This window comes from Protopterus annectens, chromosome 2.part2 (assembly GCF_019279795.1).
Source record: "Protopterus annectens isolate FY-2018-M chromosome 2.part2, PAN1.0, whole genome shotgun sequence".
Lineage (NCBI taxonomy): Eukaryota > Metazoa > Chordata > Ceratodontiformes > Protopteridae > Protopterus > Protopterus annectens.
The window spans coordinates 470,831,404-470,856,364 of NC_056730.1; the positions used below are offsets into that span (position 1 = coordinate 470,831,404).

Genomic DNA, 24,961 nt, shown 5'->3' on the forward strand with positions numbered 1-24,961 from the left:
CAGCCTGAAATTGTTCATTTAATATCAGTGGTCTATCCCATTAAACAAGTATGAATAACTAAATGAGTATAAGGCCTGAGCTGCGACTGAAGAGAGGGTCTCAAGATCAGCTCACCTAGCTTGACAAATAAGTAAAACAAAATAAATGTGTTAATTGAAGTCTCTTACAAACTCATGAAATGATGCAGATTAACAGTGTTTAGCTGTTATGCTGATAATCTCTAACAGTCCTGTCACGCATTTTAAGCACATGCTGTCCAATCTGAATGTGTATTTGGTTAATCCACTTGAATGCTCTCCCACCATTTGTTTTGGGTCTTCCAAAAATAGGACTTCATGCAGAGTGTAGGACACTTGAGTAAGGAACTAAAGGCAGGAATAAATATTTAACTTTGAAGTATCAGTCGAGGTTTCATTACATTGTAATCTTGTATGCGACTTAGACTAGTCTCAGTAAAATAAATCTAAAAGTTGCCCTAAGTATGGTGCATCTCTTTACACAGTACTGTCTGTTTCAAGGACTATATTTCTCAATTTGGGATCATCTACTGACAAAGATAGAACTTTAGGTGCATTAAAGTTGGAAGAAATGTATTTGTACAGATAGCATCTCTTCCTTTCCAGATGGAAAATATGATTATTTGAATTTACTCGTGTGAGGTGTTTTGTTTTTTTTACTGAAGGAAAGTTCCCACCTATAACATCATCTACAGCCTTGGTTTGATTATCAGCTTTGGAATTAGGGCTGAAAGGAGGTGGGGCTTGGGGGGGTTGAACAGCAAAAGGCCATCTGTCTATGTCTGAAGTAGGGATGGAATTTCTGTTCCATCTGGCAACCCCTTGTCGGAGACTGGGGAATGGGATCGGGTGAATTCAGAAATTGAGGGGGTGAAGACAGATTTCCACAGTGAGAGCAACGTGTTGAAAACACGCAGATAAAGATATCATAGATGTCAGTGCACATATAGTATTAGAGGAGACTTAAAGCGTGGGACATGGCCAACTCCATAAGGATCTCTGTGGAGCTGTGAGATCAGCGTTGGAGTGTATGTGTGTGTTTAAGTGAGAGTTGATTTTGTTTGACAGGTAGATACAATGAACCTCAAGGATGTACTTTTTAACCTCTAATCAGGACCACTAAACATTCTGTAAGCAAGCTAATTTTCGCATTTATGTTTTTGCTAGTGTAGTGGTGTTTTGAATTCAGGCTCACTAAACAGATAATTTGCTTCTAAGATGGTGAAGCTTCCCTGAATATAAATATCCAGTTAAAATTAAGACCAGACTTTATTATTTATTGAATTATTTTAGTGAACATTATACATTCTGTGCATTTTCACTTTGATTCTTCCAGGTGTAATGTAGATTAAATATTACTGCTTTCTGACTTGAGTTTCAACATTTCAGTTTCTCTTCAAATTAAGAGCTTGTTTGCTTATTTATTTATGTATGTATGCATGCATGTTGAACGGGTAGGAGCACTGATCCAGGTGGATCATTTTCAGATTCAGCCTTGAGAAGTATAATCAAGAAAAAATACACACACACACACACACACACACACACACACTTTAATAAATAAACAATAAATGGTTTAGCACAATGTAGTATATGTAAGGTTAATGAGAGATTCAGTCTAATTTGATCATTTTCCCTTTCCCTCACCTTAAATCACCAAGTCATTTTGTTAAATTCATCTTGAATTACTACCTCTTTGTATAAATGTGTTTTACACCTCCACAGCTGCACTCTACTCCTTAAATGAATTAAGGTGTTGGAGCCCAAGGGATTCCCCTGTATTTTGTTGGCTGCACTTACTTCATTTTCAGAAGTAATCAAAACATCCAAAAAGATGTGCATTGCTGTTGGTAACACATTCAGAAAATTTGTACTCACTCTATCCCCTTAGCATACCATTAGTTCATTGTCATTCAAGCAGCAGAATTATCTTATTAATTTATAGTGATCAGGCTTGCTGTCATCTGCTGTGGGTAGATGACAGCAAGGATTTAGGTGTCATGTCTAAATCTATATCTTTCTCACTGTCTAGAGATAGCTACGTTTTTAATTCAGATCAAACAGTCCAGTCACAAAAACTGTGCAATGATTCCAAGACAAAAGTTAGTCTTATCTGGCTTAGAGTAGTATAATTTGGTGAAAGTTGACAATTTCTAATTTGTTAAGGTGAATTCACTCAAAAGTAGGTAGTACCCAAAGAGTACTCATTTATTTGTTATATGTAAGACGATGTTTTCTTTTTGAAATTAATATGTCCTCCATGCGGGGATCGAGTGGCGTTCCGAAAGACATGCGTGAATGGGCATGCCTTCGTTGAAGGTTGGGTGTCGAGCTGGCAACTCAGCACCATGAAAATCTACTGCCAATCATTAGCGGACCGGAGTTCCGCTGTGGCAACCCCTAACCGGGAAAAGCCGAAAAACAACATCATGAATCATTACCTCCAGTCATCTCATGTGTCTGAAACTTGGAACGAGTCATGCTATTAATATTTAACCACAAGAGATGATGATTCCATTTGTTTAGTTGGGGAAGACCAGATCTTTGCAACTGTCTTCTTATTGCTTGGTGATTTTATTCTTTTTTTGTACTTTTAATAGGAAGCCTTCAGATGAGTTTTAGTTGTATTATATAAGGCATAATGTTTTTGTAGATATACCAGATTCATAGATGGCAGTTGGTGTAGAGGATTGAGGCTATGACCTGTTGTTGAGCTACTTCCAGTGGTCTAGGGTTTGATTCCCTCAGCCTTCATTTGCTTTCTGCGCAGCACTGAGCAAGTCACGTAATCAGGCAGTGCTTTGGAACAGTTGGGAAATTGGGCTAGGCTCCTTAATGTCTCCTGGATAGTATACCTAACAGTTACTTCTGAACCATATTTTTGTTTAATTCCACTTAAATATATGTGTACTGCACACAGAATGGCTACAGAATTAAAGCAGCTTTTGATCTTTATCACTTTTGTCTATTTAGTGTTTCCAGGTAGCAGGGAGCCCAGCGAAATTGCATGATCTGAAGTAGTTAACTTCATTTGTTCATCAACCTGTGGGTATCGGATCCGAGCCGGCAGCTTTATTCAGCTAAGATCTGAGCTCCAAGTTCCTTACCCATAACCCCCTGCCATCCTTCTCTGTCCTCAGATCTCGTTTGCCGCAGCTTATTCAAGCACCTAGAACGAGTTCCAGGCGTAGGGTTTCGTGAGTTTTCAAAAGAAATATTACCTTTTTGATCTAGTTTCTTAGTTTAATTGTTAGACAAGTCAGTGTTTCCCTTTTTTAGTTAACTTGCTAGTCTTTTTGGTAAAATTTCTATTTTTTTTAGTTAGTCTAATCTTCCCTCTCCCTGTGTGTGTGAAGGTGTGTGTGGGTTGGGCCTACTTTATTACTATGGCTGAGGCCCCTAAAACCTTCTTTTCTAAATGCACTGAGTGTGGCCATAAACTATCCCCAGCGGATGGCCACACTCGGTGTGTTATCTGCCTTGGGGTTGACCATCTTTCTTTGGGGCGCACAATTTGTGCAGCCTTCAACCCCAGGGCTTTGAGGGATAGGAGGTCGAAGCTGATTCTGGCAGGACTTCTGCCCCCGGACTCGGTTTGTCCTCTTCTCCCTCGGCGGCACCGGCTGCTACCGCAGCGGTCCCACCTTCCATCCCTGCTCCTCTGGCCGGGACTCACCCTTCCACCGTGGCTCAGGAGGAGAGAGAATCTAGGAGGGAGAAAAGGAAGGAGAAGCACCACAAGCGGCGGGCTGAAGCTTCCTCTTAGGCTCCGCCAGCTAAGCAGTTAGTCTCTCCTAGGGCGTCCGTGCCTTCTCCTTCCCGGCTCCATTCACCCTGCTTTTCCCTGGAGCCGGAGGAGAAGGGGACCCAGTCGCCTTCGAGGTGTCACTCCAGGCCTGCCTCGGTGGCCTCATCTAGATCGACCTGGAGTTTGTCAGATGCAGATATGGACTGAATGATGCGTAGGTTTCTCCAGGCTCAACTGCAGATGGGAGTGCTCCTGCCCCCCCCCCCTCCAGGGGGGAGCTCGACCCCTTTTTTCACCCCAATTGCTCCTTCTCCGACCCACTTCCTGGGTTTGGAGCCGTCGGATCCAGGCAGCATCGGAGCCGGGGGATGCTCGGCGCTGATAGTACACCCTACTTCGACTCCGACCGCACCCTCGAGTTTGTCGGGTCCATTTTCGGATCCGAGCTCTCGGAGCTGTGAGCAGAGCTTCGGATCTGGAGGTGTCAGTGTGTCTTCGGCTCTGTCTCGTTCGGAGCATACTGGCCCTTCGGATCCGATTGCATCGCCGCCGGCTCCGGTCCGCACCTCTGATCCGAAGGGACTGCACTCGGATCTTAGAGAGAACAGTTCCCCTTTGGCGTTCGATGTTATGGAGAGGGTCTTGTCAAGGGACTCAAGACCCCGGGCTCCTGCTGCAGTTCCACCCATCACTCCCTCACAGACGAGCCTGCCTTCCATCACCCGGCCCCAGGGACAGCCTGCGCCTATGTCCCAGATGGTTCCCTTAGAGGAACAGAATGTGGTTGGTGAGGCATCCTCGGACAGCCCCCCCGAGGAGGTTCCTCACAAACGTAAGTGCAAGAGGAGGCACTTGGACTCACCCGAGTCCCTGGCAGAGGACACAGACTTGGAGGAAGGGGAAGGTTCCCCAAGGTCACCCCCCCCCCCTGAGGACTTCTCCTTCGGAGACATTATGGAAATGCTTCGTATTAGTGGGGGGTGGTCAGCCCAAAAACCTTCCTCCGATGAGTCTGTGTTTCTGGAGGCGTTTGACGCAGGCCCATCTACCTCTTGGGTGTCCCTTCCCGCCGATCCCCTGGTAGATCTGATCACTACCAGGGCATGGAAGGAACCAGACACTGTGGAGCCCATACCAAAGAGACCAGACAAAATTCTCAGTCCATCCACAGATAGGACGGTTTGGAGCAAGGGTGCTCCAGTAGATGCCATGTTGGTGGCGGCTGCCACCAAGAAGGAACTAGCCCAGGAGAGTTCCTCGGTCCACCCTCCCGACAAGGAGTCTCGGACGATGGACCGCATAGGGAAGCAGATGTTTGCTTCTGCCACCTTCTCAGTAAGGTCGCTGAACTACATGGCACATGTGATACGACTCCAGCGGGATCTCATCAAAGAATACGCAGGGTCGCCCCCAGAGTCCATGTCGGCCGAGGATAAGAAAACATTCTCAACCCGAATGGCCACTCTTAAGTCCATTTCGAACACTTCTATGCTGCTTCTTTCCCATGCCACGAAAGGAGCCGCTAGAGCTAGCGGAGTGGGCATTGTCTTACGGCGGCATGCTTGGCTCCGTCTCTGCGACTTTGCGGAACCCTTCAAGGCATCCTTCACAAATGCCCCTTTTGACGGTTCTTTGCTGTTCGGCAAGACCGTCCGCGACACGCTGGTCCAGAGCGAGAAAGACGGGAAAACGTTGTCTGGCGTCGGGATCCGCTTCTCTGCTCCCCAGAGGTCCTTCTCCAGGAACCAAAGGGACAAAAGAAGATGTTGTTCCAGAAATCTCAACAGCCCCGTTTCGCTCCGGACCCCTCGTCCTTCAGAGGCAGAGGAGGACAGGGTGGATGCCGGCCCAGAGGCAGAGGGGGACCGAAGAATTTCGGATCGAGAGAACCCTTTTCGGATCGGCCCACGCAGCAGCCCTGAGGGGTTACACGACTGCTCCACTCTGGAGGCAGTCCGGGGGCATTTCTCGAGGCACCTAGCAGTTTGGGAGCCCATTACAATGGATCGCTGGGTGCTTCGAATCATATCCAGAGGTTACACTATCCCCTTTGTGAATCTCCCTCTCAGACCCCGCAGCCTCCCCGATGTCCCACCCAATCAAAGGGAGGCAGCAGCCACAGAAATAAAGCAGCTGCTAGAAAAAAGAGCAATCCAGCCCATCCCCCAAGATCAGTCCGGATCAGGCTTCTACACCAGGTTCTTTCTGGTGCCATAAAAGACGGGGGACTTGAGACCAGTCCTCGACCTGTCCACTCTGAACCTGTCGGTTGCCACAGAAAAGTTCTGGATGGACCATTCAGTCCATTCTCCCACTTCTGCAGGAGAACGACTGGATGTGCTCTATAGACCTCAAGGATGCGTACTACCACATTTTGATGGACAGACGATCCAGAAGGTTTCTCAGCTTCCGGCTGGGAGCCAGCCACTATCAGTTCAGGGTCCTTCCCTTTGGTCTCACCACAGCCCCCAGGGTGTTCACCAAAGTGATGGCAGTTGTAGCGGCCCACCTGAGGCTTCAGGGAATACAGGTCTTTCCGTACCTAGATGACTGGCTCCTGACCGCCCCCACCAGGCATCTACTGTGTTCAGCCAGGAATTACTTCCTTCACTTGGCCTCTCATCTGGGAATTTCAATCAATCTCAAGAAATCCTCCCTTCAACCAACTGAAACCTTAGATTTCATAGGGGCCAGGTTAGATACAAACCTGTTGCGGGCCTTCCTAACTCCGGATAGGCTTCGAACCTTGACATTCCACGTGATGGCCCTCTTACAATCCCCGGCTCCCCCAGCGGAATTGGTCCTGAGGGCGCTAGGTTCCATGGCTGCAGCCATCAGTCTTTCACCTCTAGCTCATCTAAACAGGAGGGTCCTGCAATGGACCTTGCAGGTCCAATGGTCCATCCTGCAACATCCGCTAAGTAAGTCTATCTCCCTCAGCAAGGTTTGCAGGAGGTCCCTACTCTGGTGGGTCCAATCCTCGGATCTCTGGGAAGGGTGCTCCTTCTCTATCGCCCCACTCCAAGCCACGGTGACCACGGATGCTTCTCGCCTCGGGTGGGGGGGCACTGAATGGGCAGAACCGTCCAAGGCACGTGGACACACTCTGAGACCTTGTTGCACATCAATGTCCTAGAGATGAGGGCGGTGCTTTTAGCGTTGCAAGCACTCGAGGCCCTTCTTCCCTTAGGGACAATTGCCATTCAATCAGACAACATGTCAGTAGTCTGGTATATCAACAAACCGGGGGGAACCAGATCCTATCCTCTTTGTCGAGAGACCATGAGAGTTTGGGAATGGGCGATCACCACCAACCGCCTTCTCATAGCAACGTACATTCCGGGTCAGTCCAACATTTTGGCAGACAGGTTGAGTCGAACCATCCTCTCACCTTACAAGTGGTCTCTGAACCCGAGAGTAGCAAAGCAAATCTTCCTCAAGTGGGGTCAACCTTACTGCGATTTATTCGCATCGCCTTCGAACGCAAAATGCAGTGAGTACTTTGCTCTACTTCCCCCACCAGGGAAATCCCCCAGAGACGCTCTAGTCCATGTTTGGCCATCCGGTTTACTTTATGCTTATCCACCTCTTCCCCTCATGGTAAAATTCGTGCAGAAAGCAGAGTGATCCTCATAGCCCCATTCTGGCCTCGTCAGACGTGGTTCCCTTGCCTATGGCCTCATCTGGTCAATCCTCCATGGATTTTCCAAACCTGGACAATCTCAAGCTCACAGCTTTGTTGATCCAGTTCCGATCATAGCTAGGACTCCCGGTATCTCCTCCTCCGTTAAAGCTATTTTAGTAGCCGCTCATAAACCTTCTACTAGAAAGGTCTATAAGAGCAAATGGAAACGTTTTTCGATCTGGGCAGAACATAGACATTTGGATCCCTTTACAGCCCTGATACCAACTGTATTAGAGTTTTTGTTATACTTATTTGATCAAGGTGCCAGATCCTCCACCGTCAAAGTCCAATTAGCAGCAATTTCACACTTTCATGTGGGAAGTGATCTCGGTTCGTTAGCTTCTTCCAAGATCTGCAAAACTTTCGTAAAAGGTACTTTCCTGTTAAGGATGCAGTCCCTCCGTGGGATTTAACCCTTGTTCTTCAGGCTCTTACGGCGCCCCCTTTGAACCTGCAGCTTCGGTGGATCTAAAATATTTATCTTGGAAAACGGCCTTTCTCATTGCCATCACTTCGGCTAGAAGGGTTTTAGAGCTTCAAGCCCTTTGCGCCAAACCTCCATATCTGGTCTTTCATAAAGATAGAGTTTCCCTCAGGACCAATCCCTCCTTCTTACCTAAAGTCGCCTCTGAATCCAACATTAATCAATCTATCAATTTACCGTTTTTTTTCCCCAAATTATCAAAACAAAGGTGAATACACATTACATTCATACAATATACTTTGGACGTGCACAGACAAGGTTCTGTTTACACAGGACTGCTGATCATAAGAAATCTGAGCAACTCCTTGTATCCTTTGCTAAACCCTTTTTGGGTAAACCTGTGTCAAAAGCTACATTGTCCAGATGGATTTCACAATGTATACTTCTTGCATATAAGAGTTCTGGCCGATCAGAAACTGTTTGAGTTCACGCCCATTCTACTCGATCGATTTCCACTTCTGCTGCCTTTTGGTCCAGGGTGTCCTTGGATGATATTTGTTCAGCAGCCATTTGGGCTTCATCCCAGACCTTTATTACCCATTACAAGCTGGATATAATTTCCAGAGAGAGGGTGTCCTTTGGCTCTGCAGTGCTCTGGAATATTCTTCCATGAGAACCTCCCAAGTTTTTTGGTAGCTGGGGACTCTGTCCCACAGGTTGATGAACAAATGAAGTTAACTACTTCAGATAAAGAGGTTATGTACTCACCATAACGTTCCATCTGAGTAGGTAACTTCATTTGTCAGCAACCAACCCCCCCTCCGTCCCCCTAACCTGTAGTTCGTCCTTTTTAGGATCTTTGTGCTGCCAGTATCAGATGACATCATGTTAGGATGTTTAGTTGATCCTTTGGTTGTAGTATTCTTTAATGCTAATCAAACTCGATATGAGGACAGAGAAGGATGGCAGGGGGTTATGGGTAAGGGGGAGGAGCTTGGAGCTCGGATCCTGGCTGAATAAAGCTGCCGGCTCGGATCTGATTCGGATCCGATACCCACAGGTTGCTGACAAATGAAGTTACCTACTCAGATGGAACGTTATGGTGAGTACATAACTTCTTTTTTCAGCTCATATGGACACTGTTGTTTAAATATTCTGTGCTTAATAACTCAGCTGTTAGATAAATGTAATCCAGGGTAGATGACGTTGGAGTGTAGGGCATTTCCTGAGAATCTGTAGACCATCTTATAGTGACCTTCATTAACAAAGCAAGGTAGAAACAAATATAACTATTAGTATAAAAGTTGCTCTTAACTTTGAGGTAATCAACAGTTTGGATTCAGGGTAAGGTTGTCACAAGATTGTATTACCAGAACAAGAAATATTTGATGTTATGTAGTCCTATCTCGCCGTAATTCTTGCTGGATGGGTTCGGAGCTGATCCTCGGCTCCAACTCGGTTGATACTAAAGCTCGAGAGCTTTTACTGGCTCGAGGCTATCCCCTATCCCATGGTGCATCACGGCAATTCCCCAGATCTCATTTGCCGGGAAAGCTTCAAGGTTGCCTTCTTACTGGCTCGTTGGCTAAGTAAGATTTTTTCAATGTATTTTTGATATTTTTTACATATTTCTTCACTCTTTTCTATTAACTATTTTTTTCCTATTATCTGAGTGATTGTAGTGAGTGATGTTCTTCGTGTTTCACTGTTGCAGTCATTACATTTGGGTTATCTGCTTGTAGGTAGCCCTCAGTCGGCCTGATTAACAAAGTCTTGGGTCCTGTGTCGGTTGCTGTCCCTTCTTCCATGACTTCAGGTCGTCAGGGGTATAAAACATGCAGCCGACGCCATTACATCAGTCTTTCTTGCCATGCGGTGCCCGAAGCAGAGGCAGTTTGCAAGTGCCGGTCGGCCGACTCCTGAAATTTTCATTTTCGAGTTTCAGAACCTAAGTCTTCAACTAAAGCTAAATACCCCTTTGGGGAAACTCTGTCTTGCTCCTTACCAATGTCAGTAAAAGTTAATTTATTATTATTTATTTTATTTATTTCCAGTTGGATAACCGGGGTGGGCCCATTTTCAGTGGAGGCCCGGGGAGAAAAGCTCCATATTACATAGAATTAAAACAAGCATTGAGTTATGCAGTTATACATACAATTATAAATGTTTTAGAAAACAAATGTAAAATTATATATAGAGCTGTAGCAAATTGGAAAGGTGCACAGAGAAAGGAAGAAAAGGGGAACACAGTTAACAGAGAGTAGGGATAGAAAGCTATGTACAATATTTACATGGTAACCATTCGTTAGATTCAGAGCAAGGTAGTTGTAGAAAAAACAGCATGTACATGAGAAAGTACATGTATAAGCGACATTAGGAGGAGTTAGGTAGGAAGAATGCAATTACATTTCCAACTTTGGGAGAGGTGGGAGTGGAGCTGGCATTTGAAGAGTTCAAAGCTTGTAGTGATTCTTAGCAGGGGTGGGAGGGAGTTCCATTTTTTGGCTAATGAATAGGATAGGAGAAACTGGCCAGGGGGACGTTTTGGTTTATATACAGAAAGTAGATTTTGTTGGGCAGATCTAAGGGGTCTGTGTGGAGTGTAGAATGTTAAGTTATTAGTAAGAGCAGGGCATGCAGTAGGTTTAAAGATTATTTTGTGGGCTGTAGTAAGTTGAAGGTAGACAAGGTGGTTAGGAAGCTCTAGCCACTTTAGCATGGGGAGAGAGGTGCAGTGATGGGAGGAGTGTTTAGATTTAGTAGCGAATTTAGCAATTTTGTTGCAGCAGATTTCTAGTTTTGAGGAGATGGTAGTAGAAAGATTGGTTAGAAGTGGAGCAACGTACAATAGTGACGGTAGTAAGTAGGTAGAGGCTAGAGTTTGCCTTGTAGATGGCGAGAGAAAGTGAGCATTTCTGTATAACATACCTAGCTTCTGATGTTTTTTTTTATATTAAGTTGGACATGTGTATCGAATTTCAGGTGTTCATCAATAGTGACTCCAAGAAGTTTAGCAAAGGGGACAACAACTATAGTGGAGTTAGCATGGCTAATGATATTGAAGGATTGCTTATCAAATGTGTGGGTTTTTGAGGGAGAGAAAAGAAGGATTTTGGATTTATTGGCATTAAGTGAGAGATGGTTTTGAAGCATCCAGTGCTCAGTTGTAAAGGCCAGTTGGGTTTTTGCCTGGAGCTCAGGGAGATTAGGAGCAGAGCAGACTAAAGTGGAGTCATCTGCATATTGCACTACTTTAGCGTTAGGAATGGCAGTGTGAAAATCCTTGATAAATACATTAAAGAGCATTGGTCTGAGTATGGACCCCTGGGGAACCCCGGTTGGGGTAGGTAAGAAGGTTGAGGTACTAGTTTGCCATTTCACAGCCTGGGATCTGTTAGATAACTGTGGAACCAGGTAAGGCAGTTTTGAGAGAGATTGAGGTTAGAGAGGTGATTCAGAAGGTGGGTATGAGAGATGGTGTCAAATGCCTTGGATAGATCTAGGACGACGGAAACAATTTCTCCAGAGTCACGAGCATGGTTTACTATGTCTAAAAAGAGAGAAGAGCAGTTATTGTACTATGTAAGCCATGTTGGGTAGGGGTAAGGAGTTGATTATTGATGAGGAAGGGCATGAGTTTGAGATGGATGCATTTTTCAAGGATTTTTGAGATTGGGGAAAGAATGGCTATAGGTCGGAAGTTAGAGATGTTATTATTTTTGCCCCCTTTGTGGAGGGGCAGGATAAAGGCAGCACACCACAGTTTGGGGACATATGATTCCTGTATGGATCTATTGATGAGAATACTTGTGGAAAGCAAATACCTCATAAAGATTTTAATTCGTACTGTATTCCTTGCCTAGGCTCTGACCATGATGTACCTTGCTGTCGGTTTTGTGCTTTATTTAATCAGCGCACTATCTGTCGTCTGTATATTTTCGCCTTTAAATATTTTGGTTCTCGGTTTAATTATTCAGAAATGTCGTCCGTTAGCCATCTGACTACCGGGATTCCAAAAAAACGCAAAGATAAAGACAGAGACAGACCGCCGAGGTCCAAAACTGCCGACGACGCTTTTCCTAAGCCAGTCGCCAGTTCACTGGTACTCAGTGAGGCGCTTTCGGAGCCCTTGATACCCACTACTTCTGATCCGCAGGCCTCTACTGAAGCCCATTCGGAGTCAGGTATGCCGCGAGATGCTTCAACTATGGAACCCATGGATGTCTCTACCTTGGATGGGTCCGGAGCAGCTGTGCAGGCACCGGCTTCTGAGGGTGTATTCAGGCATAAGGACTTGCATATTAAACCGACGCCTCCTTCTTTACTTAGGCCTAAATCTCGATCCATGCCTAAAAAACCGACGCCCAGGCCACATGCTCAGTCCTCTATTCCTAAAAAAAACAAATGATAAGAATGGCTGAAGATCTAATAACTCTAATCAGGGGTAGTCAACACCCCCCCCCCTTCTAAGAGGCCTAGGACTGAAGTTGATTATGAATTTTCTGATCAGGATTCTGTTTTTTCTGATTCTTCTTATGATCTGGATTTGCCTTATCTACTTATGAAGATTCTGATGCAGAGGACTCCATTCCCTCTGCTTCCCCTCCTGAGGATATTTCTTTTGCGGAAACCTTACATACTCTAAGGGAGCATTTCCGCTGGGAAAGCCATGATTTTTCTTATTCAAAAAAGAAGCTTAGGGATTTCCTTCTCCTACCTCAGCATAGGCCTTTTAGCTATTCCTCCTGTACTAGACATTGTTGATGATGCTTTTTCGGAATCTAGTTTGCCCCCTGATTCCCTGCCTCCAGCTCCCAGAAAACCTGACAGATACTACAGGGTCCCTGAGTCCCACAAGTTCCTTTTTAAAAATCCTATTGCAGATCCAGAGACTATTTCACAGGGGCCCAAGGGCATTAAGGCTTCTACTGCTAAAAATCCTACCCCTTCTTATAGAGACTCCAAGGTGCTGGATAGATGGGGTAAGAAAGTTTACACTTCTGCAGCCTTAGCCATTAGGGCTTTAAACTGCCAGTTTCATATGTTAAAGTATCAGCAACATGTTATTGGACTGCTTAAACAGAAAATGATGTTGATTCCTGACTGTGTGGAAAATAAAGAATTACAGGATTTAATGCATTCTGCTGAACAAGTTGGAAAACATGTGGTTTTGATTCATTAGAGGCCTCTTGCAGGGCTGCTGTTACTGGGTCTGTGCTCAGAAGGCATGCTTGGCTTAAGAAGCAATCTTTGCCTGATCATGTTAAAGCTAAATTGTTGGATGCTCCTTTAAATCAGGACCGCCTGTTTGGCAGCAAGGCTGAGGAAGTTCTTAAAAAGATGGAAGATAAAGCTAAATCTATGCAAACTCTTAAAGATTTTTTACAAGTTCAGCCCCCTAGATTTAGTAGGCACTGGCCCTCTAAGAATTGGTCCTTTCCAGCCCCTTCCAGGTCTTCTCAAGCCAAATCCAGACACAGCAAAAACCCAAGGTTTCAGTCCCAGGGGGACACAGAACTAAGCAGTGGGGGTCCTCCACTTCCAAATCTGGGAATAATAAGACTCCCCCTGTGGTAAACTGTGTCAGTGACTTCCTTTTAAAATTTCCAAGCACTTATCAACTGACTGCCCCTTTGGGGGGAAAGATTGCTCTTCATGCAAAGAATTGGGAGCTCATTACCCAGGACAAATGGGCTTTATATATAGTGTCCCAGGGATACAGATTTCACTTCCACACGTTGCCAACACCAAGCGGGTGGCCGGACCTACCCCCAAATCAGTGGGCAGAGGTTCAAAAGCAAGTACTTTTTCTCTTAAGCATGGGGGCTATTCAACTGGTACCAGAAGAGGAAAAGGGACAAGGTTTCTACTCGAGACTTTTCCTGGTACCCAGAAAAGACAATTCATGGCGTCCTATCCTGGACCTGTCTACTCTAAACACCTTTTTGGAAATTCCAAAATTCAAGATGCTGACTCTTCACCAATTACTTCCTATGCAAGGCAAAGATGCCTGTTCGGCAACACTAGATTTAAAAGAAGCATACCTGCACATCCCAATCAGAGAATCTTGTAGAAGATACCTACACTTCAAAGCAGGCTACACGCAGTTCTCTGCACTGCCCTTTGGCTTATCTACTGCACCCAGGGTATTCACAAAGTGCTTAGCCTCAGTTATTGCATTTTGCTGGCAAAGAAATATTCAAATATACCCATACCTGGACGATTGTCTAATTCAGGCTGAAAGGACATACTTTTGAATCATCTGGCCTTTGTACAAAGGGTTCTAACTTGTCTGGGGTACACCATAAACGAAAAGAAATCACACCTGGTACCCTGTCAACAAATTATATTCCTGGAAGCAAGCTTGAGTACAACTTCCCACATGGTTTACCTCATGCCAGAGAAACAAATTCATATGACAACCTAATTCAAATAAGTGGCCACAAAAGCCCTGCTATCTGCAAGACAAGTACTGCAAGCCTTGGGGTTCATGGCCTCTCCTGCATTCTTCTAATTCCATATGCAAGCCTGCATATGAGGAAACTACAGTGGTATCTAAAAAGCCTATGGTGTCAACATTCTCAAGACCTAGAAACAATGATTCCTATCATACCTTGCCTACACCTAGAGTTCCTTTGGTGGGCAGAGACCTGCCACCAAAACAAGGGACTACCTTTCACACCACCCCCTACCACCCAAACCCTAACAGACACATCAGACTATGCATGGGGGGCTCACCTGACAGGGAAGTGCATTCTGGGCAAATGGAACCCAAGTCAAATGCACCTGAATATCAATCAAAAAGAAATGTTAGCTGTACAGAATGCTCTTGACAGCCTTCAAGGACCACATTCTTCCAGGACAACTAATGGTAAAGATGGACAACACCACTGTTATGTGGTACATAAACCAGCAGGGGGGTACACATTCTTACACCCCTCTGCAGACTAGCCATGGTATTGTGGAACACAGCCTTGAGCTACCAGGTGCACCTACAAGCTCACTTCCTGCCAGGAAAATTAAATACACTGGCAGCCGGACTAAGCAGAAACCTCAGGGACCCACACGAGTGGAAACTGGAACCAAGGATTTTCAACATGTTGACAAGCAAATGGGGGAGCCAAGATATAGACCTGCTTGCCTCCCCCCAGAACTACCAATTGGACAACTTTTGCACAAAGACTCCCCACAAACAAGCCTGGAAAGTGGATGCTCTGTCCTTCAGCTGGAAAACCCTATCAGTCTATGCCTTCTCCCCTTTGCCTCTGCTCTCCATAGTACTACTAAAATCAAACAGGACAAACCAAGGATGATTTTGATTGCTCCAGACTGGCCGCGCCAACACTGGTACCCCCTCCTGCACAGTGTGTGTCATGATTATCTCCATGGCACCTGCCTCAGACTCCTTCCCTGCTGTCTCAGAAGGAGAACCAGATTCTGCACCCTCAGCTTCTAACACTGAACCTTGCAGCCTGGCTAATTACTTAATGTCTCCTTTACCATCACTTAGCAAAGTTGTGATGGTTATCATTTTAGAGGCAAGGAGGCCTAGTACTAGAAAATCTTATGCTGAAAAATGGAAAAGATTCTGTGCCTGGAACCAATCTCAAGGGATGAGCACAGCAGCGCCCAATTTACCTCAGATTTTGCAATACTTAATTGAGATGCTTCACAAGGGCCTGTCTTTTTCCTCCATTAAAATCCATGCCTCAGCCATTTCAGCTCATTATAACAGAATATCTCCCCTCTTCTCTCATCCACTGCTCAAACAGTTCCTCAGAGGAGCCAAAAAACTGAGACCACCCAAGAGAGTTCCAACCCCAGCCTGGGACCTTAACTTTGTCTTGGAGTAACTCACTCTACCTCCTTTCAAGCCAGCTGCTACTGCAGAGTTAAAATTTCTTTTTTGGAAAACAGCTTTCCTTTTAACAATCACTTCAGCTAGAAGGGTATCTGAATTACAGGCCCTTATGGCACTGGAGCCTTTCATCATCTTTCATGCGGACAGGGTGTCCCTCAGAAGCAATCCATCCTTCATGCCCAAGGTGGTATCCAGTGTGTCTCTTAATCAGTCCATTCATTTGCCAACCTTCTTTCCCAATCCACAGAATAAAAGGGAATGGATACTGCATTCCTTAGATGTGCACAGACAACTTAGATTCTACTTGGACAGGACTAAACCTCAAAGGAAATCTGAACAACTGCTGGTGGCTACAGGGGCAGAGGGGAAGGCTATTTCAAAGCAAACCATTTCTAAATGGATAAGCCATTGCATTCTTTTCTGCTATAAGCACCATGGAAAACCTGTCCCCCAGGGGATCAGACCTCACTCCACCAGGGCTGCATCTACCTCTACAACCTTTCTCAGAAGCGTCCCTGCAAGGGACAATCCTAGAAGCTGCTACCTGGAGTTCTGTACATACTTTCACCAAGCATTATCATTTGCCAATTTTCTCTAAATCCAGAGCTGGCTTTGCCACTGCAGTCTTGCAGGGCCTTATAGCTGGCCTTAATGCTGTCTCAATTCCTCCTCCCAACCATAGCTTTGTGAATCTTACCCAAATAAAATGACTGCAACAGTGAAACACGAAGAACATAGTACAGTTGTGTACACTTACCATAAATGTAGATGTTCAAGTGTATTCACTGTTGCAGTCCTGGTTACCCTCCCTCCAGCCCCCTAACCTCTTTTGGCTATACCTCTGCTGTCCTTTACTATGCTTAAAAGCCTTTTTGGTGTATTTGCTTTTTTGTTGGAGGTATATCTTTGTACTTCTATATTTAATTGCTTCCCATTAGGGGGGAACTTGACATCTGGGGAAAGAAAAACTGATGTAATGGCGTCTGCTGCATGTTTTATACCCCTGATGTCATGGAAGAAGGGACAGCAACCGACGCAGGGCCTAAGACTTTGTTAATCAGGCCGACTGAGGGCTACCTGCAAGCAGATAACCCAGATTTAATGATGCAACAGTGAATACTCTCGAACATCTACATTTATGGTAAGTGTACACAACTGTACTTTTGCTCCCCTGTCCCCTTTTCTTAAGGATTGTGCGGCCCGTTTTAGTTAGAGGGCTGTAGTTGCCCATTTGAATTAGAGGGTTTTTCCTCTCTGAGTGCTAGTCCTTCTTCTATTAAAAAAAAAAAAAAAATATGTATTTTTTTCTCCTCCTTATGTAGTTGTAGTTTTAGTTTGTTGTTATATTATTTCTTCTTAGCAGAAATATGTCTAAAGATAAAGACAGAGAACGTAAAGAACACCGCCCTTCTGGCTTTAGCAAATGCGACAAATGTTCTCAAAAAATGTCATTGACAGTCACACCAGCTGTGTGTACTGTCTTGGAGAGGCTCATTTACAAGAACCCTGTACTTTGTCATGTTTTCAGTACTAGGGTTCTTAATGAAAGAAAACTTATAGACAGGGGCCTTATGACTAGTTCCTTCCAGGAACAGCTGGAACATGGTCAGACAGTTCCCAAAACTCATAAAAGGAAATCTCCATCGGTTCCAGCTTTGGAGCCATCAAAGAAATCTAAAGCGACGGAGCTGAAGAGTTCTGACTCTGTTTCTGCTTCTTCAGTCTCGGTACCATCTGTTTCTTCGGTGCCGAGACAACCTTCTATGTTGAGACATTCACCTATTTTGGAACTGGTTTCACCAACTTTGAGATGTCCTATTTTGGAAAGGAGGAGCTCGCCATCTATCTCCACCTGTTCCTCCAGGATACTTTCTGATGAGGATGTTGAGCAGGTGGTGAAGAGGCTGCTCTGTGACCTGGTGCTGGAAAAAAGTTTAGTTCCTCTGGACCCAAAGGCTTCGGAGCCGTCCCATCTTCGGGCTACTGCTCCTTTGACTGCTTCGTTCTTGGAGTCTAATGCTTCGGGTCCTTTAGTGCTGGAACCTTTGGTTCCGAGAATTATTCCTGCTTCCTCAGAACCAATAACTCTGTCCTCATCGGCTCAGTCTGGAGCCGAGCCATCTGGGAGCCGATGTACTTGGGTCGGCCCTGTGAGGGATAGTCACCCCGTTTTTTCTTCAGAACCGACTCTCTCTCTTGGTGCTTCGGCTCATGTGAGCTCTGCTCCCACTTCCGCTTTGGAGCCTGTCCCTCCTGCTGGGAGTCAACCTTCCGATTCTTCGGAGCAGAGCTCTTTGGAGCGGGGTGGTAAGGCTTTCGAAGCGATAGAGAAAGCTTTGTCTAGTGCCAAAGCCCTGCCTTTGGACCCTATGTCCCTCCAGCAGCCGGTAGCAACCTCTTCTCCCCCGCCTGCTCGTAAGTATAGGGAACCAGAGCCCCAAGGGAGCCCCCATTGGTGGTGTCCCCTCTTCTGAGACCTCCCCAGATTATCCCACTGGAGAGGTCCCTTGGAAGAGATTTTCTAAGAGGAAGCACATTGACTCACCTGAGTCTGTCATTTCAGATACTGATTTGGATGAGTCAGAAGGGTCCCCAAGGTGCCCCTCTGAGGATGTCTCCTTTGCAGACATCCTTGAAATCCGTAGACAGAGGGGTGATTGGAAGATCTCTATCCCTATTGAGAATGAATCCGTGTACCTTGAGGCTTTTGGTTCCCGACCTTCCACCTCCTCCTCTGTGACACCGCCATATGACCAACTTTTTAGGGGTCATATCCCAGAAAGCTTGGACCTCTCCAGGCATAGTGGAGCCTGTCCCAAGGAGGTCAAACAAGTTTATGACCACTCCAGAAGACAAATATTTTTTAACTAAGGGAGTTCCTGTGGATGCTATGGTGGTAGCAGCGGCCATGATAAGGAGTTGTTAGAGACATCCTTGAATATCCATCCTCCTAATAGAGTCTAGGACGATGGATAGGTATGGAAAGCATACATTTTCTACAGCAGCATTTACCTTACAATCGCTGAATTACCTGTCCCATTTTACTAGACTTCAAAGGGATCTCCTGAAGGAGTTGGGAGATATACCCTTCAGGGTTCAGTAGCTTCGGGATCCGCTGACAAGGTATCTGCGCAGCACTCCACCCTTACCTCTATTGCTAACTCCTGATTTCCTATGCAGCTGTCGGAGCGAGCAGGGCAGCCGCAGCAGGGATCTCTCTTAGGAGACATTCCTAGATGAGTCTCTGCAACTTTACAGAATCCTTTGTTTTCCTTTAACAACGTCCCTTTGATGGTTCAACTCTCTTTGGACCTCAGGTAAAACAGACTTTGACCAGGTGCGAGCAGGAAGGGAAAACCTTATCTGCTGTCGGAGTCCATTTCTCCCTTCCTTCTAGACCCTATTCCAAGGGCCAGACAGGATGGAAAATGTAGTTCCATAAATCCCAAAAAGGTTTCCATCAGGCACAAGGTCAACCCTCCCCTAGAGGCAGAGGGGGAGGTTATAATGGAAGACACCACGCTTGCGGCAGAGAGGGTCCACAACACCAGGGTGATAGAGATGCTTTCTCTGTTCTTTTCATCGCCCCTGAGGGGTTGTCTGACTGTCCGTCTCTGGAGGCAGTCGGGGGTCATTTCTTACTGTACCCAAGCTCCTGGCTAAAAATTTCCCAAAATCGATGGGTACAAAATACAATTTCCAGAGGTTACCTCATTCCCTTTGTTTCCGATCCCCCTGTAAATCTGTCTTTACCAGATGTGCCACCCATTCAAATAGACCGTGCAACATCAGAGGTCATCTCGTTGCTTCAAAAAAGTCATCCAAGAAGTCCCCACAGAGCAAATAGGATCCGGAACTTACTCCCGATTCTTTGGGGGACTGGAGATCAATTCTAGATCTAAGCAAGCTGAACAAGTCTATAAAACAATCGAAGTTCTGTATGATCACTCTGCAATCAGTTTTTCCATTTATTGGAAAAGACAATTGGATGTGCTCCATAAATCTTCAGGATGCTTACTACCATATCAAACTGGACAGGCTCTCCAGAAGATATCTACGCTTTTGGCTGGGAGCCAGTCATTTTCAATTTCGAACACTGCCCTTTGGCCTCACTACAGCCCCCAGAGTGTTCACCAAATGTATGGCAGTGGTCACCTGAGAAGTCAAGGATTCCAGGTGTTTCCGTACTTAGACAACTAACTCCTCACTGCTGCCACCAAGCACCAACTAATCCAAGCCAATGACGAGACTCTAGCCTTGTGCACCCGATTAGGGATTACAGTAAATCTACAAAAATCCACCTTTTCTCCATCGCAGCGCATTGTCTTCTTAGGCTCAGTCATAGACTCAACCACCATGACAGCAAAACTAACACCAGAAAGGATAGAATCGTTGCACAACCAAGTCAGATTCTTGCTGAACAAAGACAAAGAACAAGCCAGGATAGTTAAAGTTCTAGGGACTATGGCATCCACCATTCTCTTAGTTCCTTTAGTCTGTCTTAACATGAGTACTTCAGCGGCTGCTGTTTGCCCAGTGGTCAATGCAGGATCTACCCTTGTACCACCAAATACTCATCACAAACCCCTGCAAGAAGGATCTAACGTGGTGGTTACATACAGATCAGCTTTATCTAGGTTGTCCCCTTGTTCTCCGTCAACAAAATGTAGTCTTGACCACGGACGCTTCCCAGATGGGGGGGGGGGGTATTACCTGGGAATGACGGTCCAAGGTATCTGACAGGATCACGAGAACCACTTGCACATAAATGTTCTGGAGATAAGACCAGTGCTATATGCGTTGCAAGCACTTCACAGTTCTCTTCTCACCGGGACAATTGCGATTCAATCAAGCAACATTTCTGTAGTGTGGTACATAAACAAGCAAGGGGGAACCAGGTCTTACCCACTTTGTCGAGAGGCGCAAAGAGTATGGAAATGAGTGATGGACACTCGACTCTTTCTGGTAGCAAAGCACATTCCGAGGAAGTCCAGTGTGATAGCAGACAAACTGAGTCGAGCAATTCTGATGCCTCACGAGTGGTCCCTGAAAACAGAAGTTGCAGAAGAGATTTTCCGCAAATGGGGTCAACCTTAATGCAACCTATTCGCCACGTACATGAACACCAAATGCAGCAATTACTTTGCCCTCATTCCCCATCCAGGGATGCTCTGGTCCACAACTGGCCTCCGGGACTTCTTTATGCTTTTCCACCCTTTCCTCTCTTACCAAAAGTAATTCAGAAAGCAAAACTGTTGAATACCCTGATCCTCATTGCTCCTTACTGGCCTTGCCAAGTCTAGTTCCCCTTAATGTGGCCCTATCTCTTGGAGGAACCATGGTTTCTGGAACCATCTCCAGACCGTCTGATTTATCAGTCAGGACAGTTCCATCCTACCATCCAAACTCTGAAATTGACAGCATGGCTGTTCCATTTCCAAGAATAGCCAGGTGTGTATCCCTTTCTCTTACCGTTAAACACATTCTCATTTCTTCCCACAAACCTTCCACTAGGAAATTATATTCCAGCAAATGGAAAAGGTTTTCCATTTGGGCAGCTAAACAAGGCATAGATCCCTACTCAGCTCACATAGAGTCTATCCTGTCCTTCCTTGCATCTATTTTTCAAGAAGGAGTGGAGGTGATACCATTAGAGTTCAGTTAGCTGCCATCTCTAATTATCATTTTGGGAACATGGGAAATCCAGTTAGGTCCGACTGTTTATGCAAAACCTTTTTGAAAGGAGGTCCTCCTTCTCAGGCCTCCAATCAGGCAACCTCCGGAGCCCTGGGACTTGATCTTAATTCTGATCTCATTGATTTCTCCACCGTTTGAACCGTCTTCTTCATCCGACTTGAAATTGTTGTCTTGGAAGACATTGTTCTTAGTTGCTATAACATCTGCTAGGAGGGTTTCAGAATTGCAAGCCCTGACCATTCGACCTCCTTACATTATATTCCACAAGGATAGAGTCTCCCTAAGAAATAATCCTCCTTGCCTCTCTAAGGTATGTTAAGAACATACTCTAAACACAACTATTGAATTACCAGTATTCTTCCCAAATTACAGTAATAAATCAGAATACAGACTACACCAATTAGATGTCCATAGACTTCTCCAATTTTATCTGCACAGGACTAAAAATTTTCGGAAATCGGATCAGTTGTTTGTTTTTTTCTCAGACAAAAACAAAGGCTTGCCCGTGTCCAAGGTAACTGTCTAAATAGCTTTCAGACTGCATCTCATTTGCTTATAGAAATGCTGGGAAGCAACTACCTGCTAAAATAAAATGCCATTCAACTAGGGCAGTATCAGCTTCATATGCCTTCAGATCAAAACTCCCAATTGATACTATTTGTGCAGCAGCTACTTGGGCAAGACCTCATACCTTTGTCACTCATAAATTGGATTTGGCCTCCCGGGACAGGTCATCCTTTGGGTTCACTGTGCTGAAGAGTCTCTCTGCTTGAGCCACCCGGGATAAAGGTGCTGGGGACACTGTCCCATCCAGCAAGAGTTACGGCGAGATAGGACTACATAACATAAAGAAGATATGTACTTACCATAACGTTCCATGGTTGTAGTCCATCTCTTCTACATTCTTGCGTCCCACCCTCCTTTCCCGTTCCTGTATCCTGGAGGAACTGGTGGACTATCCATTATGCTGTCTGTGCTTGTTTTAGTTGTCTGTCCACATAGCATGGATAATAATACAAAGTACCTTTGTTTGTATGTACACAGTTATTGATAGTATAATTACTATTATGTATGTAGTTACTTTCTTGCAAACAAGATCTGAGGAATTGCCATGATGCACCATGGGATAGGGGATAGCCTCAAGCCAGTAAAAGCTCTTGAGCTTTAGTATCTGCTGAGTCGGAGCCGAGGATCATCTCCGAACCCATCCAGCAAGAATGTAGGTGAGCTGGACTACAAACATGGAACATTATGGTAAGTACATAACTTCTTTTTGCCTTTGGTGCACATTAGCTTTGACTGAAGATTACTGAGCATTGTATTTTGGCAGCTTTGTTTTATTCAGGACAAGAGAGTAGTTATGATCATGTAGGGTAACATTTGAATCAGAACAATAGTAGCCATAAGCTTAAAGATCATGTTTAAAATAACAAAAAGTTTTTTTTTTACATAAAAAAGTGTTCACATGCACAAGGATGCTTGCAAACACACTTTTTTTTTTATATATAAAAATAAACATTTTATTTCAAGCCACTTTTTTAGAAAATTAATAACCTTCCGAACCCGGAAGTATAAAGTAGTCATGCCATATTCATGTTATTAAAATTAATATGGTGGGAGGAGTCATGTACGTCACTTTGGGTGCCGGTATAATTAAAAGTGGTTTAGTGTTGGTAAACATTTGTGAAAAAATTATTTAAATGCCAACCAGTTAAATTAACAAACTTAATTTAACAGGTTGGCAATTAATTGTTTCACAAACATTTACTAATGCTAATCCACTCTTAATTATGCCATCCCCCAAAGTGACATACATGCCTCTCCCTGCTATATTAATATTAATCCTATAAGTACGGCATGACAGATTTACATTTCTGTGTTCAGATTATTTAAATGTTAACTTTCTAAAAACATGGCTTGAAATTAAGTTTTATTTTTACATGAGTGTTCGCATGAATCCTTGTGCATGCGAACACTTTATGTAAAAATAAAACTTTGTTTTGCTGCTTTAAACATAATCTTTAACAGTCAGTAAGGCCTTAATCTTCAGATAATGGTAACAGTATAACAAAAGTTTGCTCACTAGGCCTGCTGTTCATAAATATCTGTCAGAAGATCTCAACACTTTCTTTTTTTCTCTCTTTGTCAGTTGGCTGAACCACATAGTGTACTATCTGTGCTCAAATGTCGATGCATTCTAGCTCAATATATTTTTCTTTTGGTAATCCTTGCTTTTTTTTCGTAACACATCACTTCACTGTGAACTAGATGTTATTACAAATTCACATTTTTTTGTTAACCAAAACATCTCTCGCAAAGATTGCTTATTTAAACAGACTAACAAATTGTAGCTTCTTGTTTGTCCTCTCTGGATTTAACTAATATCCCTACGCATCTATTGTATTGTTTATTTTCTCATTAAATGTCAGAGCAGCCTCATGAACTGTTATCTTCTCTACTAAGTGAGTAGTGACTGAATCTGATGTAACATGATAGGAGACCCTTTAGTTTTATGCCATATCATAACCTCATCTTTAATGTTTCAGGGTCGCTCACTCAAAACACACTGCATCTGTTTCTGAGGTTTAGGTGTTATACTAAGCATCCCAGCTGCACACTTTCTTTCCACACTACCATGTTTCAAGTGTCTTTTTTAGTCTGTGCAAGAGAAGTTATGTACTTCTCTTTCTAGGTACATGTGGTATGTCAGCATTGTCTCAGACATCAACTCTCATTGAAGGACTTCTGCTAGCCTGAAATCTCAAATAATTGCGCAACATATCTTGTTCCAATAAAAGGGTGCTGCATCATGTTTGTGTCCATCTGTCTTTGTTAATTATGCAAGGGGTAACCTTCTACATTGTAAAGGGGATTAATGTAGTATTTTTCCATTTCAGTAAAACATATCCAATATGTTTAAAAAAACAGTACCCTTATAGTTTCCTAGTTAAATATCCGTAGGTGTTAGCAATGCTGGCCACCAGAAACAAAGCAGCAGGTGGTCTACTACTTTAAGTCATATTTTAATGCTTACTTACTTGCATGAAACACAGGCAGAAATATTTTTAAAGACCTAGTAGCAAATATTGTAAAATCAGTTTCACTCTTCACCCTTGCACCCTGGGCATTTATTTTCTGTTTCTTTAAATCAAGCTGACCTCCCCCCTTGTTGTTGTCTACCCTCTATTGTGCTGTGGTGATGAACTGCGTACCTCTGAGCGAAATGAAAAAACATGTTTTTGGGAGGATGAGTACATCCATTGCAACTCTCTGCAGTAAGATAATTTACCCATCTTGTTTTCCTTTATGGCCTTTTGTATAGCGCTTCAAATTTAGTTTCAGCTTGTTTAGTCTTCTGTAAGTGACTGACCCCATGCAGCATCTTCCTGCAGTTACAGTGCTGATCCTTTGTAAACTACTGTATCCCAGGCATCAACCAGTGGTTAACCCTGTGGTTGTAACTGCACACTCCCTGCAGAACAAGAAGGCTGACTGTTGCTCACTGATAAAATGTGGCCACTGATTGCA

At 44.4% G+C, this 24,961-nt stretch overlaps 1 protein-coding gene across 1 annotated transcript in view; it reads left to right on the forward strand.

Annotated features, from left to right (window-relative positions):
• The window catches only part of POLK (DNA polymerase kappa), a 1,256,064-nt gene that overhangs the window by 590,410 nt on the left and 640,693 nt on the right, over positions 1-24,961 (forward strand). The window lies entirely within an intron of this gene.